Below are 15,772 nucleotides of genomic sequence, written 5' to 3'. Positions count from 1 at the left end.
TTCTGGTATTTCAGCTGGGTTGGACTGAGAAGAAAAGGGGGAGGGGTGGTTTGATCAAGATGGATGGGGTGGGGGGCTGGACATAACAGGACAGAAAAGATCCCCACTTCCATGAGCAAGGGATTCCCTAGACAGAGAAACCTGCTACCTTAGGACCCTGTACACTGAGCTTTCTACAACAGGCAGAAACATTCAATGATAGCTCTAGTGGGCTCCACCCACCAAGTTTCTGAAGACACAAAGTAACTCTTCCCATTCAGAACACCAGGTGCGGCACTAACGCTGTTGTCCTGCCCTGAGCAATTCTGTTTTAGGGGACCTTTTAATAGGATTTTGAGTTGAAACAAGGACTCCAGATTCCTATATATTAAAACAACTATCAAAAGCTATGGCAGGCCCAAGACATTTTACTCTTAGCACTTCTGACAAGATTAGATTATTAACAGTTTTCAATGAGATTCTGTATACATTTATTTACATCTTCTATATATCACTATATATTTATTTATATTATTTTTGATATATGGCATAAAGTCAGCCTCACGGTATACAACTTAGATGGTCATGGCAGCTGTGCTAACTTGCTTTTCAAAGACTCTTCTCCTCACAAGGCTTCAGTACGGTTTGGTGGTGGGGTGTGAATTTAGAATGTGAAAGGCCCACCTTCGATCCTTGATACTCATGAAAAAAAACAATGAGCCAAGTTAATTTGAAATCATGAGACTTAGTGAGACGTTCCTATGCAGTTAAGAGGTTTCTTTCCAGACACTAAGTCAGGCTGTGTCAGCTCCTTTGGCCTTACAGGTCACTAAGGAGTCCAGCAATGCCCAACGGGAATCAGGCGAAACTAATAAAGATTTAGCAGGTGCTTTGGGGAGTAATACAGCCTCCTTCCTGACACACAGTTTTCTCTGGCTGGCTTTCAGTTTGCACCGAAAAGTACATAGAACAGCACGGCAAGAACTCAGGTTCTTTTCTAAGAGTTCTGTAAAATATTCTGGCCTAAGCTAAGCATGGTGGCACATGCCTTCAATCCTAGCACTTGGGAGGCAGAAGCAGGCAGATCTCTTTGAATTTGAGTCCAGCCTGGTCTACAAAGAGAGTTCCGGGACAGCCAGAGCTGCACAGAGAAATCCTGTTGCAAAAAACCAAAAAATAAATAAAAATAAAAATAAAAAAATAAAACTCCCCAACCCCCCCCCCAAAAAAAACAAAACAACAAAGACAAAAAAGTGTGTGTGTGGGGGGGGTATCTGTAAGGAAAAAAATGCAGATAAAGGGTTTAAAAAGTAGGTTGGGACCAGGAGTGATGGTTCAGTCATTAAGAGCACTGGCTGCTCTTCCAGAAGACCAGACATTAGCTAACACCAACAAGGTGAACCACACCTGTCTGCAACTCTCGTCCCTGGGTACTCGGTGCTGCCATCTGGCCTCCTTGGGAACCACGTGCACATGGCAGACAGACAGACAGACATGCAGGCGAAACCATCCATACGCATGAGAATAATAATTAAAAAGTGTATACCTGTTCACAACTTCCTGCCTCCTCCCGAGTCCCAATGTTGTCATTCAGGGAGAAAGGGTACAACAATATGACCCATACCGCTTTTTCATTGGTTATGACACTAATGTTAACATTATCAGCTAAATCAAACTTTGAAACATTTACTAGGACAAATAAACTGGTTATAATTGTGGTCCTTCTGGTAAAGAGGATATTCTTTACAGTGGTTAAGTTACAAGTTATTATTGCCAATGGATTTTGCCAACTTGAAAAGTAATTAGCTAAGACTATAACAGAGCATACAACATAGCATCCCAGCGCCATAATACAATCACTATAGAGCCTTAGTTTTCTAAAAGCCTTCCTGCCAAAGGGAGCAAGTTTATTCTACTAGGGATGATCAACTGATGCAGGAGTAGTATGTTTCCTACAGGTAACCCCCCCCCCCCATCTAGGTCTCTGGAAACACAGAGACTGATAAAATCCATCTTTGCTCTGAGCAAGTGGAATCACTAATGTTAGTGAAGCGTTCACTTTAATGCCAAACAATGTGCTGATCCCACTCAAGTGCATCGTTTCAGCAAAGCTTGTGACAATCCTGTGAGGTAGGGAGACTCAGAGAACTAGTGAAAGAAAAGCTGTGATGTGCCCACAACTGATAGCCATGCTACCATAGACTTGGGCAGGTCATGGGAAGCCATGTTTGGAGGCTGTGGGTTACAACTACTTCCCTATTAGTTTAAAGACACCCCAGTGCTTCCCCAACGAGGGCAGCCTTCTCAGTGTGCACCAGCTGCGTATCATCAGCCTTACCTACATCCAAATAATTGCAACAGAAGGAAGAAATTAAGGGGACTATGAAAACGAATGTAAATGGACATGTGATCACCAAAAGAGGACATTTTTTCAGACTGGGAGAGGGGCCCTGGCAGGTTCATGGCGGTAACAGTACTTGAGCTAGGTTCTGGGAAACAGGCTGACTCTGAGGCTGTGACAGCATCCCCAAGGGAGAAAAAAAATGAGTGAGCGAGCCAAGAACGAGAATCGGGAGCACAGTGGATATGTGTGGCCCAACAGCACTCCAAGCACCAAGTCACGTGGGGACCAGAGGGAGAGCTACACGGCAGTGAGACACAAAATACACGGACTGAAGATCTCCAGGGCTGATGTGGTTTGGCAAGTGTGGGCAGGAAGGAGAAAAGAGAGGGAGAAGAAGACAAAACTGCTCCTCTCTACCAGAGTCACTTCTCCAAGAGCCCTTCTTGGGTTTAATGGCCTTTGTTTGGTTGCTTCGAGGTCCCCAACTGGTCAGTTTTATACCTTTCCATGACGTTAGAACTAACTACTCACTGTTCTGGTGCTGTTTCCTACCCTCGGATTCTGAATCACAATCATCTTTAGGGGCACAACTAAAGGCCAAGTACACCTGAACTAAGAAACTTCCAGATGAAGGCTACATGGTTTCTTTAATTGGAGATCTGCGTTGGGGTAGGTTATAAAGATATATTGGGGTTTATTTCTGACGTCTGATTTGTGAGGCCCTGTGGCAACACAAGTTCAAATATAGCTCCCTCTCCCCTTTCAGCTGCCCACAAGTGTGGGACTGGGACAAACGACTCAGGAGTGACAGTGACATTAAGAGTGATGGGTACCAAGAGCAGAAGGGACAGTTGTGTGAGAAGACAGGAAGACGTCAGAGGCAACACAGAACAGGCAGACCCACGGGGGTCAGAGAGAGGCCAGGAGCCCTTTCAGAAGAAACCAAGAGAGATGCGAACTCTGGGGAGAAGAGGGAGGCTACACCTCACTGTCTTCTCTGAGGTATCGGATGGGAGCATCCGAGGGTAAACATCACCTGCTGGAGGAAATCTGAATTACCCAGACTGGCTTGCTGTCGCTGTTTTAATGTGTAGGGTATTTTACCTGTGACTTCATGGATGACCCACAAGCATGCAGTGCCCGTGAAGGCCATAGATAACACTGGATTCCCTGAAACTGTGAACGAGCCACCATGTAGGTTCTGGGAATCAAACCCTGGTCTTCTAGAAGAGCAGCCAGTGCTCTTAACCACTGGTCTCTCCAGCCCCTTGTGTTATTTCTTGTGTTCTTCTTCTGGCCTCAGAGGGCATTACATGTACACCGCACACACACAAACATACAGACAGGGCATTACATTCACATTGTACACACACATACACACAAACATTCATACACAGAAAACAAGAATAAATATATCTTAAAAAAAAAAAAACCCATCTTTACTGATGCTACCAACAGGCACGAGCTACCTCTTCCATATTAAAGACAGCATTGCCCATTAACACGGCCAGCACGGGGGTGTGGAGGCGCATACTCTTTCTCCAGCAAATCAAACACTCAGGGCCCTCTCCGTGGCTGAATTACTCTGGTGTTCAATGAGCATCCAAACACGTGCAAGGAAAGTGCTTAGATGACAGAGCAAGTGCGAAGTGCCCTGAGGATCTGCAGCTCTGTGACCCTGAAGGGTATAGGGCATCTCTATGCCTGTGTCCTCTCCTGTACAGAGTATGGGTAACAACTGACCCCGGCGGCGGTTTTCAGCATTGCATGAAATGGGAGCTAGTGTACGATAAAGATCTTCTTATTTAAAAAATAACGTAAGATTTGTCCGATGTTCTCATGTATAACATAAATTTAAATTTTGAGCTAGAGAATACCGACTTTGATCAACATAGCGTTTTTATATGGATGTCAATTATCCCAAATCTATGCAAACTCTTAGTCAGAACCTTGGGGATTCACAAAAATGGGATACAAATAGTGTGGCTTATTTTCTACCGAGTGAGAAGAATATGACGCCGGGGTGGAAGAGCCTGCTAGCACACTCATGGCGTGGGTGGTAAGAGGCATTCTGTACTACGGTGTAATTAATATCGCTCCACATACACTTTATTGAGGATTATACAGGATCTGTTACCTAGGGAAATCCTACTTTGTTCTGTGTGACCTTGTCTAGGTCGCCTGCCTCCACAAAGTCCCTTGTCTGCCACTCTCTTATTCGGCCAGTGTTACTGAGCTCCTGTTAAAAACCAGGCAACTGCTAACCGCTCACTGTTACAGAAGCTGACACCTGTGCGGACCCACAGTCTGCAGCGGTACCACTTGACCCTATCGGGAGACAGAAAAGAACTGCCGGAGGGGTCCCTGGTGAACCTGCGGGGGACTTCTCACCTCCCGCGCGCACAGCTGTTCTCCCACTCCCCGCAAAGCCCGCTTCTCCACCGGTCCAGGGCAGGGCAGAGGGCCTCAGCATCCTCACTTGGCCTTCCCGCCCTCCCGCTCACTGCCTTTGCCTCGCTGGCTAGCGTCACCATGGTAACCGTACACAAACCACCTTTCGCTGCTGGCCAGGCGGTCAGCCTACAGATCCGGGGCGCCGCGGAGCGTTGCGGGGTGCGCTGGTGTTGGTGCTGAGTAGGGAACGCCGGGCTCGATTCAAAACACCTGTGACTACCGCCTGACACTCAGACCCCGGCGGAGATCTGACGACCTTCCGGCTCTGGCAGGGGATGCAAGGACCAGGAGGAGGGGGCGGGGCTCTGCTCCACTCTCCACCACTGAGCCTGCGCCAATTTCGCCAGCCACGCACGCGTAGCAGCGTCGAGGTGTGGCGAAGGCGAAGGCCCGTGCGGGAGCGCAGGCAGGAGCATACCCACAGGAGAAAGGCAAGGGTCGGCGGAGGGTAGTCTTCTTCTGCATTAGCAATGTGTTCAACCATGTTTGTTTCTCCCCGTGGGATCTCCTAGACTCTGGTAGACAGCAGGCAGAGGAACAATGTAGTGTTTTGGCAAAGACTCGGTTACTGATTATGGATGTCACCCTCCGCCTGGAACCCGTTTCTTAGCATCTCATCTCTTATAGTGAAAGGGAGAGGGTGTGTTATCCTCTCTGTGTGTGTAGCTGAATCTTGGTTGGGCTGTAGCAAAATAAACGTAAAGAGCTGTGGATGTAGCAGTGAGTGTTAACCTGTTGGATATTATTAACTTCTTGCAGGCGGGCCGCTCTGTAGAGCAGGCTCATAACAGAGCACGGGACAAGGTCAGATCAGGTAGGAGCGATTTCAGTCTAGGGTTGCTGTGGCTAGCCGCCGTGTGTTCTTACAGCATCACTACAGCCAGTGGGGGAAGAAGAAGGAAAGAGTCCCGTGTCTGTTTCTAGTTCAAATTCTGTTTGCTACTACACTGGATCACCACTTGTAAAACACAAGCAGGACATTAGTTCTAGATTTACATTACGTTATATAAATGTAGGAGTTATCAGAGCATGCGTTGAGAGCACTGGAAAAATACCACACCTATGGTGGGTGCCAAGTGTCTTGTAAAGAATAACTAACTTGTGTCTAGTTTGCACAGATTTGCATGTTTGACGAGAAATGAGACCTGGTTTTCCAAGTGCTTAACAAGATTCCCCCCATCACAAAGCAAACTCAGTCGTTGGTGAAGATACTCGTTTTTTTCCATTGGGAACAGGATCTGTCCTACGAAGTCCCATTTACTAGTCACCAAAGGCACTTGTGCAAAAGAACATTCATTGGCTGTCGCATAGAAAGCAAACTGGTGTGAGATGTGATAAAATGCAAGTCCATTCGGGTCTCTTGGTGGCTGTTTATAAACACAGCTGTCTGTCATGGAGAGTTAGACTTCTCTCGGCGTTATGTTATTAAGTGACTGGTAATCTGATAACAACCCAACCTCAACTCTTTCTGAACGATGCCAGGCAGAAAACAGTGAGCAGATAGAAAGTCTCCTTACGTCTTCCTCTCGCCAGAATTTGGGGTCCACAGTGAACCTTCCCCAAAGCGGTAGTAGATGATTCCTAACTCTGAAATTATCATCTCCACTGAAACATCAGCTTACAGACCTGTAAAACAGACATGGCTTGGACCCATAATCCCCGAATTTGAGAAGCTTAGGAGGATTTCCACAACTTCCAAACTAACCTGAGCTGCACAGTGTAACCCTCCCTGCCCTACAAGACAAAACAAAACATCAGAACCCAACTTTTTTTTTTATCAACAATTATTAGCTACAGTCTTGTGTCTAAATGCTTGTCTAAACTAGGCCTTGTAAACATACCACTGAAATATGAAGCCAGTCAACCCAGTAGGCCAGACGTCAGCCCAGCAGGCTGGAAGAACTGAAAAGAGCAACAGAGACAGAGCTATAGGAAATAATCATTTGGAGTGATAAATTCCATATACCTTACTTTACTGTAAAACAGCCTATGGGAAAATATTTAGGCCACTACACTACACTGACTTGCCTGCTCCTCCAGAATTCTACACAGGTGGGATTTTTGTAAAGAGGGGATGACTAAATTGTGTTTCATAGACCTTAAAGAGATATGATTAGTTTATATGTATATATGCCTGGGATGCAAGGAGCCCTAGGTCTTGTCCCCAGCACATAAAAACAGTATTGTGGCACAGGCCTATAAACCCCGAACTTGGGAGTGAGAAGCAGAAGAATCAGGAGTTCAAGGTCACCCATGGCTGGTAAGTTATCTCCACTGACAGAATGAGCCAATTAAAATATATAAAGGTGAGTTTATTGGGAAGCTGCTCTTGGGAGAGTTCACTGGTCCCAAGGAACAAGGTGAAGGGAAATCACCATGGGAGTGAGGGGGAGGAGAAGAGAAAGAGCACCCACACCCAGGGAGAAAATGCAGAATGGGGGGGGGCGGAGGGTGCAAAATGTCTGGATTATGTAAGGAAGAGTTTCTAGGGAGGGGAAGCCCTGTAAATTTGGAAAGTTCAGCACAGAGAATGGGTTATACCAGCCATCCCTGTAATAGGAATGACAGATGCTGGGAGAACCTGGAAGCCAGGTCTACTTTGGTATGTAAAACATGCACCTCATTTGTCCTGGTCTGAATCACAATATTGGCTACGTAGTTTAAGGCCAGGCTAGGCTACGTGAAACCTTCTCAAAAACAAAACAAATAACTAAGAACCTTGACTGACTTGGTTTGAATCTTGAATGTCCCCAAAATATTTGTGCTACTGAAGACTGGGTATCCAGCCTGTGCTAATACGGGAGGGAATCCGTATGAGGGTACATTCCTGAAAGGGATGCTGGGACCCTTCTTCATCTCAGTCCCCTTGCTCCCTGGCCACCGTTAGGTCAACTCCCATTCCATCCTGTCTCTCTCTGCCTCCTGGTAATCATGGCATTAACAGATCTCCTTGGCCACGAGCTCCCACAATGATGTACTGTACAAGCTCGAAGCAACAGGGTGAAGAGATCATGGGCTGAAATCACTGAAACTCATAAGACAAAATAAACCTTTCCCTCTTTCTAAGTTGGCTGTCTCAGTTATTTGTCACAGTGCCAGAAAGACAGTGCATGATCGAAATCAGTCACATAAATAAAAACCTAATTCATGTGTGCCCGAGGCTAGCATGTAGACATGTCACATGGCTCTGGCCAATGGGAAGAAAGGAAAAAAACTGCTGAGGGGGAGTTTCTGGGAGGGTAGATGTGTGTGTGTGTGTGTGTGTGTGTGTGTGTGTGTGTGTGTTTGGGGTGTGTTTGTGGTGTGTATGTGTGTTCCTGTGTATATGTGGGGTATGTGTAGTGTGTATGTGGGGTGCATGAGGTTTGTATGTAGAATGTGTATGTGTGTGCATGTGTGTTGTATGTGATATGTGTGGTGTGTGTGTGAGTATGTGTGTGTGTATGTGCATGCGTGTGATGTATGTGGTTTATGGTGTGTTTGTGGTGTGTATGTGTGTTCCTGTATATAGGTGGGTTATGTGTGGAGTGTGGGAGGGTATGTGGTGTGTGCATGTATGGTGAGTGTGTGTATGTGTGTATGTGTGTGTGTGTGTGTGTGTGTGTGTGTGTGAGTATGTGAGTGTGTGTGTTGCTGGAGATTGGTTGCTGTTCTCAGTCTGCCCAAAGGGTAAGACAGAACCAGGATGAACAGATTCCATGCATCTCGTACGACTAAGAAAGTGGAAATGTTACTCAGCTCGAAGAGAAGCAAGGATGTTGGACAGCCTTTGGGAAGGGAGTGAGCCTGGCCTGCCAGGCAGGTCCAAGGACCAGCGATGGAGATGAATCCTTTAGGAGAGGGAGCTCTTCCCCACATGTTACAGCTCAATAAAACAGACGCTGTCAAACGCTCCTCAGTGAATAACTTGTGTGCTTTATTCCAGGGGCACAGGGCTTATATAAACACTGAATTGTGTGCTTTATTCCAGGGGCACAGGGCTTATATAAACACTGAGGAGAGGGTAGGATTCAGGGGTAGATGCTTCCTATTGGCTTAGTTTGAGATGCTGGTGATGCTGTTTGCGTGGGGAAGGACTTCTGGTGTTTTCCCTATATGGCTGATTGCCATGGTCCTGTCAGTGAGGTGTCATGGCTGCCTGCCCCAGAGGTGTGCAGGGAATGGCTCTACTGCCATCTCAGTTGTGAGATTCACCCAGATTACCAGTTCTTTGGCCGGGTGGCACAGTCCACCTGCCGGACAGTTGATCTCAGGGCCTGTGTCTGTGGCTGACACATGTTCATCGCTGGGCAACATGATGAAACTGTCTACTTCCAGATCACTGCTAAACAAATTAGCACATCACAGGCTTGGTATGGAAGCCCTTTGGGTAGAATTGTGCGTTATTTGCCGGTGACCACTTTCAAAAGACACTGAATGGGCGGCAATGTCTCACAGGTGAGTTGGACAGAGAGCTGTTTTCTGCTTCTCTTGAAAGACTTCTCTTAACATGGGCGAGGCGCAGCAGCAGGTGCGTAGGATGAAGTCTTCATGGAGTCCTACGTACTCTGGTACACTAGGACCGCCTTCCCTCTGATGAAGCACTGAGAACATCCGTTTGTACTGGTGTGATGACTGAATAGTCCCTTCCTCATTAGGGTCACTCCCAGGTATTTGAACTCTGCCGGCTCATGGTCAGGACTGGCAGAGCAACAGAGTATGGGTAAAGCTCGTAAAAGAGACAATTCTCAGGTGCACATGCAACCACTGGGCTCCCCTAAGTAGAGGTTTGTGGTATGACCCTTTGAGTTGATGCTTTCAGTCAGTCTGCATAAGCTCTCCAGGTCCATGAATTTAGGGAATTCTCATCACACTGTGAAGTTCTACAGAACTACATTTAAACTCATTGGTGCTTTTCACTTTGTATGCAAGGGCTGCACAGGCTATCAGTCTGATGAATTCTTTACAGGGATTGTGTGATAAATATAATTAAATGACTGAACATCTTGAAGTGAGTATTAGAATTTTAAGCTGGTGGTGTTTATTCCTTTATTCCAGAAGCATTTATTTCTTAAAAGTTACATCTCTGTCATAGTCGTAAAATTATGGCAAGGAAGGAATTTGAACAATTAACGGACCGTTTATTTAATCTGTATCTTTCAAGGGCATACCTAAGAGATAAGTCAAAATAAGAAATAGATATTAAGTATGAGGTATACTTGGTATAAGCTGTGAACTCTATTAGAGTCTGCAAATGTCACAGTTTATATTCTTAGCAGTGTGTGCGTGTGTGTGCTCCCTGGAGCTGGAGTTCCAGGTAATTTGTAAGCCACTCTGTGTGGATCCTGGGAGCCAAACTCCGGACCTCTGAAAGAGCAGCAAGCACTTGAAACTGCTGAGCCATCTCTCCATCCCCACCCACCACCTCTGCATGTATTTCCATATCAGAGAGCCCAAATATTTATATTGTCAATCTACAGAATCGTCCCATTAACTCAGAATCCAGAAGTTCAGTGGGGGGTATTATCAAGTGAAGTTTCTGACGTTCCTCTTGATGCCTACAGCCTGTCACAGCCCAGGGAGAGGCTCTCATTACTGGACTGAAAGATTGCATTCCATATGTACAATGGGTGGACGGTCCAGTGGACTGTGGTACCAAGAACACCAGTTCACATGTCCTCTTACCAGTTGCATGCTATGGACAGGTCACTTAAACTTCTGAATCTCCGATTTCAAATTTAAACAGAGGGCTGGAGAGATGACTCAGTGGTTCAGAGCACTGGCTGCTCTTTTGGAGGGCCTGAATTCAATTCCCAGCACCTCTGTGGCAGGTCACAACCATCTGTGACAGGAGATCCCACATCCTCACTCAGACACGTAGGCGGGACACCAATCTACACGAAAAAAATAATGAAATCCAATTAACTTTCCCAGATTATTGTAAACTCCAAATAAGACACCAGAAGGAAATGTTCCGAACGAAATCAATTTGGAAACTACAAATGAAACTCTCTCTCTCTCTCTCTCTCTCTCTCTCTCTCTCTCTCTCTCTCTCTCTCTCTCTCTCTCTCAGCCCTGGGTTTTGAAGGAAGAGGCCACTATTCTGCCGCACCTCACTACTGTGTCCTGTGACAAGCTGGAGGTCTCTGCAATAGGAGAGAGAAACACCAGCTGTCAGGTGGATGACAGTGATCTGGGCTCTTCAGTCTCAGAGATTTTGATGGCCGCTTATTGTAACTATAGCAGATCTTCAGGCATCTGGGCGAGCCATGGTTCTCCAGTTTGGCTCTGGTTCTGGCCATGTGGTGAAAAACCCTTGCTTACATTTAATCAGTAATTTTTCCAACCCTAAACTGCTCTTGCCACCATTTTCCCATGCCCGGAAACAGATTTAGTTTCTTCATTTGTTGGCCACACGGTGGTAAAAACAGCAAACCGGGCTTCAAGCCTGGCTCGGTGGGACGATGTTCCCAGGGGGTCAGAGTTCACCCAGCAGAGGTTATTACCATTCCCTGGAACCCATACATATCTCCCCAACTTTCATGGCTTTGGACAGGTCCCACATTCAGGAAACGTGGGACGAAGGTTTATCATTGACCATTTGATAGCATAAAACATTATGCTCATCCGCCCAATCTCCAAATGAATGACACTAAACTATGATTTATTAGGCTCTTCAGAATTACTGGAGGATGACCCCTAGTCTAATTCTCTAACGCTAGACTGGCTACTTCCCCACTGTGCTCCTCAAACACTTGCCATTTGAATCTTCCTGGGTGATTTCTGCCCCAGCAGATGGTGCCCTGGTTATGAACTATAATGCGGCCATGTAGCATCCGGTATAAAGGAGGTTTATTTGGGGAAAGGGAGGAGCGGTAGAAAGAGATGGGAGCAGAGCCACAAAGGCAGAGAGAGAAAGAACCCTGGTGTCCAGCGGTGCTTTTACGCCCTGGGCTACCTGCACACGGTGGCAGGGATTGAGCCGTTGCTGGATCTCTGGGTGGAGCCTAGCAGTGTCACCTGTAAACCAGCAGCGCATGCTACTGGTCCATCATGCCTAACTCCATCCTGTTCTCTCTGTCTTCTCCTCCACGCTCGCCCTTCTCTCTTCTCCTGCCACTCCTGGTCCCTGCCTGCAGCCCCCAGTGAGGTAACTGGAAAACCTGCCTACCTCTATTTTCTCCAGCAATTGGCAGTAGCCATTTTAATTTAACCAATAGTTTTAACTTGGGGAGCAAGATTTGCACAACAAAAGTTGGTGTACATCTTGGGGTAACCAGATCTCCGGGTACAAAATTGAATATTTGAATACAGACCAAACCCAAACATTACCAAGCCTATAAGAAGGATGTCCCCACCCCAGCCCATCCTCAGCAGGTGGCAGAGTTGCATTAGGAAGCCAGCTGAGCATGAGCCTGAAAAACCAAGGCAAGCACTGTTGCTCCCTGGTTCCTGCTGGTTCCTGCTGGTTCCTGCTGGTTCCTGCCCTGACTTCCCTTGGTGATGGACTGTTGTTAGAAGTGTGCATCAGATAAACCCTCTCCTCCCCCGAGTGTTTTTTGTCAGGGTGTTTACCACAGAACAGAAAAGTAAACCAGAACCCCCAGCAATACCTCAGCAAATGTGGCAAGAAGGAGCATTTAAGTCAAGAAAGGGAAGAGCTTATTTAACTGCCATCACTAGACATTGTAATCCGGCTGGAGGTTTAAACACCTAAGCAGATTCCAGCTCAGGTCTCGAGGATCTCTGAGATGTAAAGCTATTAAACACATCTTCACTGGCATACAACCTGTGATGGGCTGGAGAGATGGCTCAGTGGTCAAGAGCACTGACTGCTCTTCCAGAGGTCCTGAGTTCAAGTCCCAGCAACGACATGGTGGTTCACAACCATCTGTAATGGGATCCGATGTCCTCTTCTGGTGTGTCTGAAGGCAGCTACAGTGTACTCACATACATAAAATAAAGAGAACGAATCTTTTTTAAAAAGCCATGTGATATTTTTATATTACTTGATTAAAAGGTATCCACTAATAGGGCATCATATCACCTACAAGAAGACAGAGTATAACCACCTAATAGTAAACCCTCTGCATCAGTACTGTGGTCCGCAGCGGCCTTTATCTTCAGCAGAGCGCAAAACAGCTCATGCTTTCTCCACACACAGTGCGCATCGCATAAAACAGAGAAACCCCAGATCTAGTGATGGATCCGTACGCTGGCTGTGAGGAGTGCATCCCAATGCCGTACGCTTTTACTGTCAGGGAACTAGACAAATGGCAGATGGGAGGCCTCTTGGGACCTCTGTCTATTATTTTTTTTTTTTTTTTACAACTGCACGTGAGTCTACAGTGATCTCAAAATACGAAGTTTAAAATAAGCCTCACTTCCCATGCCATCTCCACAGGACTCGTGAGTGTGAAGCTATGACGGGAACACAGCAGAAACGTTACGGAAAGAAACGGGGCGCCTATTCACAATGTGGCGTGAAGAAAACAAGTTCTCTCTGAGACTTGAAAGCCAAAAGTCAGGCCCCAAGCTGCAAAGAAAAAGTGAATTTCAGCGCAGAGTCGTTCAGGGAAATGATGCTTTCTAGCTCCGCCCCCTTCACACTTGCTGAAATGAATAGTGATCCTGCCATTGTTTTTTATTAGGGCATGGCAGGAAACAGAAAACTCTTCTCTGCTTCTGTTTTGATTTCGACAGCTCCAGTTCCAGCTCTGAGAAGGATCTTGGTACAATTGTAATAGTCGGTACAGGGGTAGAACCTCCGACTCCATCAATTTCCTGTTCCTTTGTGCACTGTAGCCGCCCCCCATCCCGACCCAGGAGCCTCCTTTCTCTGACCTCCAATTAAGTGGAAGGTTCCTGATGAACCCTCTGTCCACAATGTCTCACGCCACCTCTCATTACAGCCAGTGTCCAAAGCCGGACTTCCAGCTAAGTGACTTACGCTCTTGAGAAGCTTACTTGCTTCTTACGTGGCTTGTCTCCTGTGGCAGTTCCAGAGAGCAGCTGCTGCAGGTCCACCCTGCCTGAGGCAGCGGCCAGCAACGGGAAAGATGCTGAGACGGAGCGTGTTCTGTTGGAGGACCTTCCTGGAGGCACAGGACTTGTTCTCGGGACTCTAACCAAATGGGGTGTGTGGTGCACACCTGTGATCCCAGCATCTGGCCACGTTCCCTATAAAACCTAAGATCACACCAAGAAAACAGCAAACAGACAAGACTTTCACCAGGAGGAAGGAGAGATGGTTCTATCCGCTGCACCACATCCCCTTGCCTGCCCCATCTGTGCAGTTATCCTGGTCTGTCAATCAACACCCATGGGCTCCACAGGGTGCGTGTGCTCAGGAACAAGGTGCTTGCCGTGGTCTGCGGTTACCATCTTCAAAGCTCCCCACTCTGTCCTACAGACTTTCTCCTCAGACATGGCTACCGTCTGCCCCTCAGAGGGAGGGCGTGCTCTCCCGAGCTTCTGTGTACTTTGCTGCTTCTGTGCAGAGCTTTACACAGCCCTTGTCAAACCGACCACACAGGTGTGTGCACGTGCCCTCAGGCATATGTGGAATCCAGAAGAGGACATGTAATATTCTGACACATGACTCTCTGTTTTACTCCGAGACAGGTCTCTCACTAAAGCTCGGAGCTGGGCCGCTGGCCAGCTAGCTGCAGCTGAGAAGCCCACGGCCTCAAAGATCTCAGGTCACCTGCTTCTCTGGCAGAAAGTGCTTTGAGCCACTAAGTCATCTCAACCCTGTCCTCCCACCGCCTTGAAAAAGCATTGGAACTAATTGAACCACAGGGGCATGGCCTAAGGCATTAGAGGGTGGTGACCCCCAGGGCCTGCCTCTGCAGTCTCTTCTCAGCTCTTCTGGGTAGCATGTGTTCACTGAAGATATAACCTTCAGGCTAACCTCTCCTGAAATGGGGGTCACACCACCAATAAACAGACAAGATAGGTCAGAGGACTTCCTGTTCTGTTGTGCCGTGGCTGTGAGATAGGTTATCCCCGTTGAGCCCAGGCTGATGCTAAGTTGTAGTTTTCCCGCCTCCGCAAGCTGAGGGTTGGCTACATGTCTGCCTCACTACTCCTGACTGTAGGCACTACATTTCCACTGGCATTTATTTGTGTGTTTATGTGCCTGTGTGTGTAAATGTGGAGATCGTGCCCATGTGCCACTGGGAAGTGGAGAGGCCAGAGGACCTCACAGGATTCAATTCTCCACTTCCACCACCCGGGTGCCAGGGGACCAAATTCGTGCTTCCTGGATTGGTGGCAAGTGCCTTCATCTACCTCTCATTTTGCTAGCCCAGGACTTAACATTTTCAGGAGCCTGCAAGCCTCTCCCCACAGCAACCACCTTTTACATTCTTATCAGCAAGCTATGGATGCACCAATTTTCCATGTTTTGGACGGTACTTCCTGTTTCCTGGTTTTGATTAGAACCATCCTAGTGAGTGTGAGGAGATATCTTAAGGAGCTTTTAGTTTATGTTTCCATTGAGATTAATGATATTGGATGAGTACCCTTTAATATGTTTATCCATCTATCTCCCCTGGAGAAGTGTTAATTCAAGTGTTTTGATAGTTTGAAAGTTCGTTGTTTGCCTTTTTGCTATTGAGAAATGAAAATTCTTTGTTATTGCGGACATTAGGCCCTTTCTACATGTTGTGCAGGTATCTCCTCCAAATCAAAACATTCCCTTCTGAGAAGGGAAAAGGGGAAATGCGAAGGCTCAGAAAGCTCATGAAAGTTACCAGAAGCTCAGAAAGCTACTAGACTCACACACAATCCCTCGCACAGTAAACAACAGGCCATGGCTCCTCGCGGAGGCGTTGTAGTGGCACTGTCTACGCTCCACTGCAAGCTCCTGTCTGCAGCTAACCCTACACTGCTGGCGGTGTGAGTAACGTCTCTGGGTCAGCCGTGCTTCTGTGAGTAATCGTGATTCACCAAGTAAGACTTCGGGGGAGTGGTTTAGTTACTTCTCCTTGTTTCCCCAACTGGAGTGAACAG

This window comes from Micromys minutus, assembly GCF_963924665.1.
Source record: "Micromys minutus genome assembly, chromosome: 25".
Classification (NCBI taxonomy): Eukaryota; Metazoa; Chordata; class Mammalia; order Rodentia; family Muridae; genus Micromys; species Micromys minutus.
This window is presented reverse-complemented; position numbering follows the sequence as displayed.